This window comes from Pundamilia nyererei, unplaced genomic scaffold (genome assembly GCF_000239375.1).
Source record: "Pundamilia nyererei isolate P.nyererei 1_Seehausen unplaced genomic scaffold, PunNye1.0 scaffold00002, whole genome shotgun sequence".
NCBI lineage: Eukaryota > Metazoa > Chordata > Actinopteri > Cichliformes > Cichlidae > Pundamilia > Pundamilia nyererei.
In genome coordinates, this window is record NW_005187403.1 from 3,722,055 (window position 1) to 3,735,661 (window position 13,607).

A 13,607-nucleotide genomic window follows, 5' to 3' on the forward strand; every position below is an offset into this window, starting at 1 on the left:
TCCACATCTTTCTCCAGATCTGTTATCTGCTTGTGATGAAATATTGAGAAAACAGACCCTGCGTGGCCTTGAAGCTGCCTGTCAAGCAGCTCTGCAGTTACGTCATTTCGAGTGGAACTCCCAAACAGAAAATGCAATACCTCTGTAAAACCCTTTGAATCTAAAATTATTTACTGGTTTAAGACAAATTTTAAAATATGACTTAAAATCCACTGTGGGATGTGCATGCATAGGCAAAAATAGAAAGAAATGATATAATTATCCCAAAAAGTTAAACTAACCAGCAAAACCAGGACTAGCTCCACTGTGGGGTCTAGTTGGACCACACGTGGGATTTATGGTGGATAGATCATTTGTGTTTACCAGCACAACAGCTGGAAAATTAACACGTAACAACGATATATTTGTGCTGCTTTCCTTGTTTTTATCAATTAACTTGACAGGAAACACTAAGAGTTCCCTGATTCTGCAGATCAGCTGCAAACGTCCTTCAAGGTAGTCAACTGCGAGAGGGCTGCCTTTCATAAATTGATATAAATGTGCTCCTAATACTGCAACAATTGCTAAACAAGCTAAATTAACCAGAGGTTAACCTGTGCTACTTCCATTGAACAAATCTATTTAGATTAAGATGCTTTTAAAAGTAATAGCACACTGGCCTTGGTGGAGGTGGGTTGAGAGCACTTTACCAAGTTTAGATAGGGCTTCTTTAACTATGACTGTATTCATTATGTTTGCTATGCTACAGGATTTCCCCTCACTGACTCCAGCGCTTGACAAATCGGGCACCTTCTCAACAGCCATCAAGTGAGAAAGAATAACTTTGCAGAGTAAAAATATATGACTAGTTTTAAAATAACTTTGCTGTTACCAGTTAGTAACAGATTAGAAGTCCTTTCTCCTCTTTTATTCCCACCAGTTTCTCATGGGTGCTGTTGTTCTGTCCCCCAAAGCATCAGAGCTTCAGAGGGAAGAACAGAGGAGACGGGTCAACCTCTAATCCCACTGTAAATAGCACTACTGCAACCTCACACTGACCCCCCACTCCCCTCTCTTTTCACCTCATCTAACCCTCGCCTTAACCCCCCTCACAGCGATAGCTGTGGCTGAACTTAAAGAATCGAACCCGGCTGAAAGCAAATTCCTGTGAAGTGAACAGTGAGAAAATCAGGCTTACCGCCACCACGAGGGGTTCACCGCTTTCATGTTGCAGTGTGTGATAATGGAAACTAGAGGAGAAACAGAAGGGGAAACAAAAATAGACATGGGATCTGCAATACCAAAAAAATGAGTCACGAGTAGTGGGCACTTAGAGCCGCATTTATTGCATCATGATAATCAGACACTGGAATAAATCCACTCAAAAGTAGAACAGTTTATTTTAAAAGTCTGTGTAACACATTTTGATTGCCAATGTGTTCTACATGAGAGCTCAGAGCTAAGCAACATCATCTGTTTTTGCTGATTAATCAAGGAAAAATGCAATTTAATGAACATGCTTTTTGGCTAAATTGTAAGTAAAATCCTCAGAAGGATTGTATTTTGTATTGCTGGTGATGCCAAAGCATTTATTAAAACATCTCTTTCAAATAATTTCCACAAAACTGATCGATGATATGCTGAAAAGAGTGCAGACTGCCTCTTTGCAGTTTCTTCCACCTGACGGTGGTGCTGCAGGAGAGGCAGCTCACCAATGATCAGCTACATGCTTATCTGGAGACTTGTATGTGAGAGTTTGTGTAGATTACAGCTCCCTCTACAGGCTAAACATTCCTCATTCCTCTTGTGCTGTTGCAGGGTTTGCTGCTTTTTCCTGGACCGGCACAAATACCTTGATCCTGACCTCTACTCACTACTATTGGAAAGATTAATGGCACTGCTTGCTCTTAAAATAAATTGAGATTATCCACCCTGATCTCAAAAATAATAAATACATTTAGAAGAATACGATTAATCCTTACTTAGGGAGCTGAATTTAGTTTTAACACAGTGATGAATTTGGTAAGTAAAATGGGCAAACAGTGTAGAATAAGCCAAAAGTCAAAAATCTAAGCCACACAAACTCTGTGCACAGATCGTAGATACTTGCGTTTTATGTTATTTAATGATCAGAATGCTAAGAATAAAAATTGCATCAGATTTGATGGGTGTATTGCTAGGGATAAAACTGGATTTTTAAAAGTTGACAGACAGTATTCACAGTAAATGCCAAGGATGTCAAACACCAAACTGTCAAACTGTTAGCTTAAACTGAGGCTACAACTCTCAAAGACTAACAGAAGATGGGCACTAGAAGAATGGAAAAATGTTGCCTGGTCTGACGAGCTACTACTGATCAACTACTTTCTGCTTTAACATTTGGACGGTACGGTGAGAATTTGGCATAAACAACATGAAAGCATGGCTCCATTCTGCTAAACTAATACCATAATGGTATGGGGGGATATTCTTATGGCACATTTCCGGCCCTCTAGTACAAGCTGGAAACTGTTTAAACACTACAATTAATCAGTAGTGTTTGTGCATCCCTTTATGACCACGGAGTACCCATCTTCTGATGGGTCCTTCCAGCAGGCTAACACACTGTATCAAAAAGCTCAAATCATCTCAAACTGTTTTCTTGAACATGACAGGCCTCCACAGCCAGGCTAGCATTAGGTGATTAGTGAGTGCATTTTACAGCAGGAAGTGTAACGTTTAAATCTTTAAGAATAGATTGCATCACGAGATTGGTTGTCATCGTCACTTTACAACCTACAGAGACAGACATTACAGAAAATGTCCTCCTTTGTCGATAGATAAAACATTAAATGACCGAGGATCTCCTGTTTGTTTTTTGTCTTTTACTTCACAGTGGTCCACACTAATGTGAAATACATGAAAAGATGGTTTGAAAAGATAGTTTTGGTGATTTACGGCAGTAATGACATTAGATTTCCTTAATGTGAAAAACTTAAGCATTACTGAAAGTGCACTTTATTATCAGTTTTAAGAATGAATTATGAAATATGAACATTTTTAGCAAGTACACTAAATGAAAGAGAGTAATTGGATTGAGGGTTTTTTAACAGTTAAAACCACTGGTTTCAGTGGTCGACCTACTTAAGATTTGACATTGTAATGTTTTCAGCAGTTCAGACAACATAGTTAAAAATTTAAAAAAAGAAAAGAAATAAAACTAAAAAAAAAGCCAACATCAAATGACCTAACATGACATCTTCCTTTGCTGATGCTAACATCACTGTTATTATAGATTACATCTCTTGCCTTGGTGCTGTGATGTATGGCAGTCACCTGCTGGGGTCTTGTTTTGCTTTCCTCGATACATTAAAATATGGGAAAAAATCACCCAAAACACTCAAACTCAAACCAACTGTGTCTGTGTGTGTCTTCTTCCGTCCACATTTCATGTTCATATATAAACTGAGCAGCTCACAGAGAAACGTGAATGAGCCAGGAGAGCAGAGTCAATTCTCCACAGATAACATGGAACACCTGCTCTCAGGCTTGTACTACTGCACCATATGTGTGACATTATTCTCTGGATCCCTGCAGGAGTGAGCTGGGTTTTCTGTTGGCTTGCAAATATTTTCAAGCTGCAATGAATGAATAATTGTTTCACGATAAACCGAAATTAGCTTCATCCTGGCGTAGATACGAACATCACTAAAGATAAGCAAAAACCTCTCACAGTCGACCCTCAAGGAAAAATTCTGACAAATATGGCGCACAACAAGTAGATAAACAGAGATAGTGAAAGGCAATGTTCATCCTCTGAGGCATCAGCCTCCAGAAAGCTACATTTTTCCTAGCAAAATAGGAACACACATATCCCAGCATGCAGCAGGACAATAAGGACTAAGTGGAACTTTACTCTGAGACTGAGAGAGAAAGAACATTTCTGCACAACAATGCTTGCCGTCATGCCACAAAGATGCTCTGAGCTGTTCCTATTGTGTCAGGCCAGCAGCCCAATATGTAAACATCCTCTCTTTACCGAATCACGACTATATTCAGACCCCGAGCAGGAAGTGATTTCATATCCAACATCCGCCTCAGCCTTCCTCTTTCAGGTGGTGAACGATCCTGGCACCCGGACTCTCAGATCAAGGAAAGGGAGTGATGGAAGAGCTAGTTAGTCTTTGCTAATGTAATTTAACAGTAAAACCACCAAATGTCTTTCTTAGTTTTATTTTTGATATGTGTAAAATAAACACCTTACACACATAAAGCATAAATGCATTTTATAACACAACAGTCCAACACAACAGTCCATTTTAGTGTTTTCTTTTCTTCATGCAAATACCAAACATCAAATAAGGCCGTCAATTAAGCAAAAACGTAACCAAAAGATTTATTTGTAGGAGTCTGTATTTATATAACATATTACATTTTTAATTTTTTTTATTTTGCATAGCTAGTTGCTCAGACTTACAAATCAGCCAGTAAGACAACACAAAACGAAATGCATACAAAAATGGTTTGCATTTTGCCGTAATAGAGAACAAAAGAATTGAGGTACACAATCTGAACAAAAGGTTGTTTGCTTTAATGAATAACAGCAAAATCAAATGAACGCATTTATCTGATGCTGTGCATGGAAAGTCACTTAGCGATGAAAAAAACGTGTGTAAAATCTAAATTACAAACGACTCTGCAGAAGGAAAATAAACAATTTAAATAAATGGATCGTTCTAAAGGTGAAATATTTTAAACAATGCATTTTGTATGCTTCATAAGGCATCGGTTTCCATGGCTGAGCAGCTCCTTGTAATGTGGATGTGGTTTCTTTTATTTATATTTCTACTTGTTTTACTTTATTTTGTACATCAATTTCACAGTAGTTGTTACCTTCTATCATACTGTCTTCTATTATATTGAGCTATAGTACTCTTCTGCTAGGCTCTTTTTAAAATTACAAAATATGGGTAAATAAAATATATCTTATCTACATCGACCCACATAGTTTTGTTTTTGTTTGTTTGTTTATCTTATTTTGTAAAGTGTAGTACTGTAGTATAGTGAAAAACATGTGGCCGTGTCATGTTGAAAGGTCCTCTGTGGATAGATGTAATCAGTGGAGCTGATTACAACAGACCAAATGTAGAAAACGAGCCCGAGAACCTGCCAGGAACTAATAAGCTGATAAAAACATAAACATACTTGGTTGAATGGAGAGCTACATGCATCAATTTAGTACCGTTTTAAAACAAACCTGTAAACTGTGTATGGGAACGACCAAAGAGAAAACCAACGAGAAACAAAACTAAGAATGAAAGAAATAAATGTAACTTTCTAACTCAATTTAAGGTCATTACATACCTTCATTTAAAAAAATCACACACAGGAAGAAAATTACTCACTTTGAATCCCAGGATGTACACAGCTCTAAAAACTGGGTTCAATCAATTCACTCCATTAACATCTGCAGAAGCACTGGAGCTGAACGGTGGTGCTGTTATTTTTTAAATGCCCAAATAAATCATTTCGCTATAACCATCTTAGAAAAACACAAGGAACGACATTGGAAGCATATAAAACATAAACAATGGCAAGTTTCAGCACTACAGTATGTGACAAGGAACGATAAAGCAGATAAATGTATTTGCTTTTAATGAATCTAGTCTTCTGGGAACTTTAGGCTCATATATACAAACTTAACAACTCAGAGCTTCAAGAGGGCAGCTGAGAACAAAAAGACTGTTTTCACCTTCAGAGTAACTGGTCTATTCAGTTATGCTTGCTTTGGTGTGTAAATGAGTCAGCGTCCTTCAGGTCTAATAGCTAAACAAACACAGACTGAATTGTTGGATCACACTATTCAAACAGGTGTCCAACAACGGCCGGAGCAGAATCTGTACACAACCGATCTCCTCACAATACAGAGTGTGTCATCTCCACTTGTTTACGTAAGAACTTGCAGTACTACTGAATAACATCAAAGTCCTACCGGATCAGAAATAGTAGTGAAATCTATCGCTGCCATGTGTGACTCCCAGCTGTAAAACAAGCTCGCAAACAACTTGTCACACACGGAGCAGGTGAGGGATGAAACGAGGAAAGTGAAAATAAATGAACTGAGGCAGCAACGGTGGGTGGTGGTGAGAAACAAACAAGCAAGAGGTTAGTTTTTACACCCACCTGTTCCATCAGCTGTTCTATACCAGCTACGACAGAAGGGAACAGAGTGCGACAACTGGCGAGTACACCTAACCAAAGAAGCATTTTCCATGTTCGAGTTTATCATCAGTGGGAAACATATTTGAAGCATCAGAAATATTTTTATGTTACTTATGCTGGCGGCATGTCATGGTGATGACACTGTTAGGCTGACAAGTCAGTGATTCTACAGCTTTGATGCAGGCTGAAATATCCATACAGCTACTGGGTGGTATATCGTGAGATTTTGCCCAGATCATAAATCAAACTGATCTGAGCTCCTGACTCTTCCTTCAGTGCCACTGGAAGGTTTACAGTCTTGCTTTAAATTAAAAATCTACTTGACAGATTGCTACAAAACTGTGCTGCAACCTTTTTGTGTCTTCTTGAAAATAGAAAACACAAATCCTGTCTATGAAAACAAATTAACAAAATTTGATGTCTGTTTCACTAACACTTGTGCTTCATTAATATCCAGACTGTACTGGAATATATTTACTGAGCCTTTAAAAAATGTAAACTCTATCCTTAATGATAGAGATTAACTTCCAGACTTTGGTTTATGCCTAAATTTACATTCCTATTATAATCAGCAACACTTGGGCTTTATGCAGTTGTATTGACTTGCCACGTCAGTACAGGCTCAGGTGTAATGAATAACCTTAAGGATGGCTGAGTTTCATATCAGTAGTTATCCAATACATGTTACGACTGTACTATTTCTGTGATGAGGCAAAATGCCTGCTATATCTTTCAGCAGCTAAAGTAGCATCATAAATATCAGTCTGTTAGCGTGTTAGCTGAAGAGCCTGTTAGCTTGTTGGCGTTTACCTAAATGCTAAATATAGAGCATTTGCAGTGAGTGTTGATCAGTGATGGGAATAACGGCGCTACAAGTATGAAATATGATTCATTAAACATGTTTGTGGTTGCTACAGTAAAAAATATAACTTTTTTCTACTCTGATTTTATGTTTTTTGTCTGATTTTAGATCAATTGTGTTAATACAGTATGTCAAAATGAAAACATAACTGTAAATTCAGACACGTGAGGTTGTGCTGAAAAGGATGAAACCAAACAAGGCAAAGTAAATAGTTTAAAGGGAAAATGTGGAGGGAAAATCCAAAGTAGTTAAAAATGGCCAATTATACCCTGGACCCCAGAGGGTTAAACGTTTTTTTTTAAGTAACGCAATAGTTACTTATCAAGTAATTAATTACTTTTAAAATATTGTAACTCAGTTACTAACTCAGTTACTTTTTTGAAGAAGTAACTAGTAACTATAATTAATTACCTTTTCAAAGTAACTTGCCCAACACTGGTATTGATAAACCTAAACCTGTAAAAAGTGTCCTTGCAGCGTTATCACCAGGCTGTGATTTCCTCTTGGCTTCTTTCCTGTTTTTGTTCCTTTCACAACTCGTATCAATGCTCTTTTCATTTAGCAGGTAGCTCTTTGGCCTCACTACTGCTAGACAGATGTAGTGAGGAGCTGGTGAACATAAAAGCGCAATTAGCTGCTAAAGAGAAGCTATATCCCATGAGAGATAGCGGAGCCCCACAAAAGCATGAAGGATCATCCAGAAACAAAACCCCAAACAAATATTGCTCTTTGTTTACCAGAAGGGCTAAAAGGTAAGTGTTTGCATACTATATCAGTGCTGCCTTAGTCAGTTAATCTGTAACTGTCTGAGGCCTGATGTGCTAATCTTACACCACCAACCAAGCTGTCTTCAGCTTAACTCTGGCTGAGCTAGCAAAAATAAAAAATACAAATAAAATAGCAAAATGCAAATGAAAAATTATAACATTAAGTGACTGATTAAATATAAAATACTTTAGAATTTTGTCTATTTAAATTCTAATTACAAATTCATATATATATGTAGATTTTTTTTAAAGTAATGTGTAACATGTATTTGAAAGATATAACAAAAAACAATTTTAAAAAAGCATTAAATGAAGTAGGAAAACTAGAGAGGAAACAGATGCACCCCCACACACATAGTTCATTATTCTCCTGCTAAAAGCCTTGAAAGGACACTTGGAGCTTCAATAGGCAGTTCAGCTGTGAGATAACACTTCATTGCTTCAAGTGTCCCGACAAAGACGGAGAGCGAAAGGTTGCTGAAGCCATCTGCAACCTTTATACCTCGCTACTCATTTACTTACTCTCCCTCCTTTGCTCTTCGACTCCTCCTTTACTCTCCCACACAGAGTATGCACACGCAAACTGATAAACACAGAGAGCTGATTGAACTGAGAAAGTGAGCCAGTGCAGACAGCCGACCAAGCCGGGCCAACACGCTGATAAGAGCTGCTAGTAGTCAGGCTGATGATCAATAACCAGACACCATGTGTACAAGTGTGTGTTTGTTTGCCCCTGGTCACTGCAGTGATGTGCTGCCACCCACACCCCATCCATGCAAAAACAAAAATTCTGCATACACAGAAGAAAGGAATGTTTTTGTGCAAAGGATTCACTTCATATAGAGACAACGGCTCAACCTTATCCAAACACATCTGGCAAGTCACAAAATTTTGAGTGAACACATCTGTGAGATGTTAACTGATAATGTGTTTTAAATATGCAGCAAAGCAATTGTGGTTGTAGCTTCTGCTTTAAGAGGTAAACAGCAACTTCAAGTTTCAGAACCACAAACCTTTGAAAAAGAGCAAAATATTGTGTGTATCCACGTAAAAAGGTTTGGGTTTAAGACCGAAAATAGCAGTTACAAAGCGGGGAAAAGGTCTACACACAATTTGTCTTTATTGCAGTCGTCAGATATGCCCGAAGAAGATCCCATTGCCTTTAAAGGATGTTTAGATAAACTGGAGCCACGCAGTGTGCAGACCTTTTCCCCTCTTCCCAGTCTTATCCAGGTTTTGTTAAACCTTACAAAAGCAATGTCTGTGAACAAAAGCAGACTGAATTTTAACCCAGATCTTCGTTGGCCATGTGTGGCAGAAAAGCGATGTGTTCACTGCCCCAGAAAAAATAAAAATCTCAGGGAAGCCAGCAGTTCCTTCCTTATTGTTATTGGTAATTCAAATATAGAATTTGTCAGACTGCACAACTTGTCTGGTCAATTAAAACCAGTTTGGATTGAAAACCAAACAAATATCAATTTTTTAAGGCAGTAGTGTGAACAAATTTGGAGACAAGCAGCTGTTTGATGGTGACATCCAAAATCACGTTAAGCCACTTTATGACCGGTAGCCTCGGATGGCGCCTTTCCATGTGAGAGCTGGTCCATTTATCAACCTGATAAATCCCACAGCACTGACTGACAGGCTCTTAAGAAAGACAGATGGGCCTGCAGAGGATTGTTAAAGGTGGGAACCTCAGATTTTTCCTTTGGCTAGAAGCAAGATTTGGGGGAGGGGGGCATGGGTCGTCATTATATTTAGCAGTCTTTAAATCTTACTTCTACTCAGAAAGTCCAACACGCATTCATACAGACAGAGAGAAACGTGAACCCGTATTAGCGTGTGTGCCTGTGTGCAAACATGACAGAACCGAGGGGATTTTCCCTGTATGGGATTTCAACACTTTATTAGATTTTTCATTACTACATGTGGGGGTTTTTGTTTTTTGTTTTGTTAAATAATATGTCTATATTACATGCTGGGAAATGCTGCAGATGGTGCCAGTGACTGAGAGTGGAGATGAGGTTGAGAGAAAGAATATCAGCATCAGCAGGTTGCAGGAAATCAAGTGATCGGGCTTGTTTTGTGTCCCTGAATGCAACTTAATACTGACCAAGTATAGTCGAGGCGAGACTAGATTTATTTTTCTTGAGTTACTTTAAAAAAAACTCAACAGGGTAACGGCATATCCACGATGAACTGAAGACGGAGTGCTGTGTATGTAATTCATCTTTCACTCTCTGGCGGCCTTCACACTAAACCTCATCTTGACGCAAAACCCTAAGCGCAGAGCTTTCCTCTCGCACAAATCACAACAGAAGGTATTCATTTTACACCATTTTCACTGTTAGCTGAACAGCCAGCTTACCCATTTTAATGCTGCTGGCCAAACCGACCACCCTCTTTGTCTATCTGTCTTGCACACAATAGATTTCTACTTCTACTACTGCACGGTTTTGTTAGGCTTTTATCTCCGTTGCAGTCCACCCTTCCCTCCTGTTCATCTCCTCATCTATCAGCCTGCAATGTGACTCATATATTGTTGTAGTGTTAACACAGGGAAGCGCCCGCTGCCCGGAAGATCTGTTTCTGCAGATTGAGCCAGTAACTAAATGACGCTTCCTGTCTTTCACCCCTAATTCCCTTCTCTAATGTTGCCTACAGAACCATTACATCAACATTAAAAGCCTCATGTTACCGTATAGCCCTGCTTAATGATTTTTTATGAAATTGAACTCTAGCTGTGTGCTTATTAAAGCCACGTTTAGACATTTATCTCGTGGCAAATATGCTCTCGAGTCAGTCATACGTACCTGCACAGTGCAGGAAAATTTTAAATGATGGGTTTTGCATATTTATGAAAAAAGAAGTGGATTACACGGTGACCATTTGTCACATCCAAATGAATCGTGACAGAATAAACATTCAAGGCAAAAGTGCAGACTTTTTGAGCAGGGAACCCGAACGAGACACCCACCTTCTGCACTCAAGGATATTTTCTTTCTGCCACAGGCCCCGAGGCAGAATGCCACATGAATCAGAGGTCAGAGTTCACAGCAGGTTTATATTGAATCAAGCGCAAAATACGCCCTAACGCTTGTTACAGATGTATCCTGCTCATTTCGCCGCCAATACATCTACATTTATTTTAAGTCAAGGGAATTGACTAAAAAACATTAAGTCTGGGCCAGCCGGGGTGGATAATCCCAACCAGACTGACCTTGACTGAAAGAATGAGTGAAGGCTCGGGACCAGGGGGATCAAAGACCGGGAACAATTGGAAGATTTTGTTTTGCTGGATCTCAAATGGCGGGGTGAACCGTGCTGAGGTGCTCAGATATCTGTATGCGTTTTTTTTTTTTTTGTCTTAACCTTTTTCAGGGTGGGGCCGAGTGGGAGGCGAGTCTGCAGGACTGAGATAAATTCAGAAGGGAGTCGATAGGAAGTGCTCTCACATCACTTCCTCTCTTTGTTTCAGCCGCTATTTTCAAGGCTCGGAATGTAGTTCCTGTCAAGTAGGTGAAGGAATTCAAAACAAGTTCATTAACCTCTGCATAAGTAAGATGGGAAAGCACTGTGGGGACTATTTGTGGGTTGTGTTTGTGAATGAAGGAGTTTTTAGTCGAAGGCTCCCACAAGAATGCTTTTTATGTCTATTTTCTCTTGTCGGAGCGAATCAAGCCAATCACGCGTAGCTGGTTTTGTGTGCGTGTGTGTCGTACGCGTCCTGTATGTGTCCCAAGGTCTGTGGGAGACTGAGAAAAACTTGAGCACCACACCCGCTTCACATCCTGTAGCAGGTCTGTCCTTGTTTCCAGACATACCAAGCCCTGCAGTCCCAGCACACTGACATAAACACTGACCCCTAAAAGGAAGTCTGTGTGTATTTGTGTGTGTGTGTGTGTGTGTGTGTGTGTGTGTGTGTGTGTGTGTGTGTGTGTGTGTGCATCTCTGCTCATCTGTGCTACACACTGTTCGCAACTTGATGCTTAAAGTGTGCGACTCAAATACTTGTTAACATTCCCAAATAAGATGACTGGCTCAGTGGGTTTCCACATCTTCAAACACCTGGCACTTCCATTGTGTTGGTGAAGACAGGATGTAAGTCATGCTGTGCTCACCAACAGCGTGTCTACAGGCTTTTATTTGTAAGTGGGTATATCTCTCCTGGGACATCTCAAGTTATGCCTCATTCTCTGCTCACAGACATGCGGAAATCCACCATTTTTCTCGAGAAAGGCTTCAGTCCCACTAATGACTCTCTAGGAAACTGCAGTCAGCAGCAGAGGGATTTGGGCTGAAACACAGCAAACCTTTTCCACAGCCAGTCTGACGAGCCTTCACAGATGTGAGCCTGAATTCTCACCCTTTTGGGCTGTTGGCAACCGTCGCAGGCTTACGTAATTCAGTGACTTTGGTTTAGTTCGACATCTAAAAGCTTGATGTGAAAACAATCTACAATCTTCTGAACTGCACACACGCAAAAGTGAAAAATAAAGAAACATTGTTAAGCAGACTATCACTTATTTCATCCCATATATAGGAACAGTTTGACATTTTGCACATTCACTCTCCTGCCAAGAGTCAGATGAGGAAACATGAAGCTTTAGCTCAAAGATGGTGAGCTGCTTTCATTAAACATAACAATTAGTGTGTTTAAACATTCTATATTGACCAGTTTTGTACCTCCAGACATAGTTATATTAACATAAGCTAACCCGCAGCTAGTTCTCGCTTCATAGTGAGTGCATATGTAATGAGCATTTCCCAAAATGTCAAACAATTTGAGCTATTGTGACACTGTGAAGAATAAACATGGGTGTGTTGTGCACCACACTGCTTTTGGCAAATGGATAAAGGGTTTGTGCTAAAATCGTTTCGTGGCAGACACACACACACACACACACACACTTTCCCTTCTTTTACTACCCTTCCTTGCCTCCATTTATTTCCTAATGCCATCATCAGCTCCTTGGTGCCATCAGTGCTATTGCATTTGAGACATTTTTGGGACGGTGCAATACCACACACACTTTTGTGGGCACATTAGTGCTCCGCTGCTAATGTCTTTGACAAAGTTATGAGAGTACTTTGTCTCATAAAGCCTGTGTACAGTAGCTGTAAGCCCCATCAATATGTTTCCAGTTGGTGGCGATATAATTTAAACAGGTATGTTTAAAACAATGCTGAGCAAACTGTCAGTTTAAATTTGCCTTGGTTTGCCCTCCATAGATGCTGTGAATGGTCACATTTATCCTAAATCAATGTCAGGGACAGTGCAGCTTTAGATCTTGTGTAAAACAGAGGCAGGCAAGAGCTCAAATAGATGTAATGTTGAGACTGTTGTGCAGAGTTTCCGAGGTTCAGCTGCGATTTGACATAAATCTCCCCTGTTTGATATGCCATAACTGCTTGTCAGCCATCTGTGCTTAGTTAGAGAGCAAGATACCTTTTTAATGAACCTATCATTAAGACTTTAGGAGAAAGCAACAGCATTCAGCTGGTATTCCCTCTGTGGTTTGCTGATGGCTCTGTAAATACAATATTTCAGACAGCACTATATGTCATTACAGCACTGCACTGCAAGACTGCACTCCCCCTCATAAGCTGTGGTGGTCCACTTTAATGCTCAGTTCACATCAATCAGAATCAAGTTGTAACCTGACAGAAAGAGCACGGCGGGGGTCTCCGAGGTGGATTCTCATAAAACTCTCATCAATGCAAGAAGTCATGCTGCTTCACTGACAACAGTTGAGTTTTAACTCACACTGATACTGTGTTTTGTCTGCACCAGCTAA